Here is a 1,478-nt window from a genome sequence, read left to right as displayed (position 1 = left end):
GTTTCACCATGTGGCCCAGGCTGGTCTCGAACTCCCGACCTCAAGTGATCCACCCGCCTTGGCCTCCCAAAGGGCTGGGATTACAGGTGTGAGCCACTGCCTGTAAGGTGGTGAGGCACCTATTTCCAAAGCAAAGGTCACATCCTAAGGTCCTGGTGGCTAGGACTTCACCATATGAATGGGGGACAGGGTAGTTGCAACTCAACCTAGGACAGAATGAAAGTGTATTGTAAGTGGTAAGGCCCGGTCCCAGCATTGGCCTGTCGATGTTACCATGGCAACAGCAGTCATGGGAAAGGGCTCAGTGAAGACCCCAGCTTCCACCTGCGTAGCCTCTCCCAGCCCTGAACCTGTCCTGGCCATGAGGAAGTCGAACACTGGACCTTTTACAGTGCTATGGATGGCCCAAGCTCCAGCCTCCACTCACTCATCCATCCCCCCCCGCATTTCACAATCACTAGCCAGGCCCTGGTGGGAAGCACCGTGGGACCCCAGCAACACTGAGTTTGCTGCCTGGCCCCCTCTGGCCCCCTGGTGTGACCCGAAACCACTGTTGCTTAAGAGCCAGTTCCTGCAACTTCCCAGGGGCTGCTTGCAGACAAAGGCTTGGTCAAGGCAGCCCAACCGCCCCCACCCCGGGGCCTGCCCTTCTTCAAGCCTGGCCCAGGTGTCCCCTCCCCATGTGGCTTCTAGCTCTCCCCATCGCTGGGCCCTGGTGAACCTGCCCCTCTGCAATGCACACCATTAGATTCCTGTGCCCGAGGTCGGACTCTGCTCCGTGTGCCCAGAGCTGAGCCACAAGCCTGGCACTGAATGTTTCTGAACCGCAGGGCAGTGCGGACCTCACGCCAAGGCCCCAGGGGAGGGCCCAGGGCTGCAGATATCCAGTTGTCAGGTCCTTGATTGGCCTGGGGCTCTGGGCCCACTGAAAACGACAAAAGGAAAATTGCACTTTATTCCTGTCATATAAACTACTATTTTACACCAGGGGCCCACACACTGGGTTACTCATTAATACATTTCCAGGGTTGTGAACAATGGGAGCTTTTATTACCCAGCAAAGAGCTCACTCACTTGACCGGAGCAGCGGCTTAGCAGTGGAAGGACAGCCCCTCCCTTGGGGCTGCCCTAAGCCTCTCTGTCTGAGAGCCCCGAGGGACCTGTGGCCTGGAGGTGACAACTGGCTTTTAATTGACTGTCACCTGGCAAATGGTTATTGCTTTATATGAGATATGAGATCTTTAGCTGGGAGAGAAAAGGAAAGAATTTTTATGAGCAGTTCACCAGTATAAAAAGTGGGGAAGGGGCTGGGGGTGGTGGCTCACACCTGTAATCCCAGCTCTCCACTTGAGCCCGGGAGTTTAAGACCAGTCTTGGCAACATGCTGAAACCCTATGTCTATAAAAAATACAAAAATTAGCAGGATGTAGGGGCACACACCTGTAGTCCCAGCTACATCACGCTGAAACCCTATGTCT

The sequence above is a fragment of the Mandrillus leucophaeus genome, unplaced genomic scaffold, assembly GCF_000951045.1.
Source record: "Mandrillus leucophaeus isolate KB7577 unplaced genomic scaffold, Mleu.le_1.0 Scaffold180, whole genome shotgun sequence".
NCBI lineage: Eukaryota > Metazoa > Chordata > Mammalia > Primates > Cercopithecidae > Mandrillus > Mandrillus leucophaeus.
The sequence above is the reverse complement of the archived record's forward strand: the minus strand, read 5'-3'. Positions refer to the sequence as shown.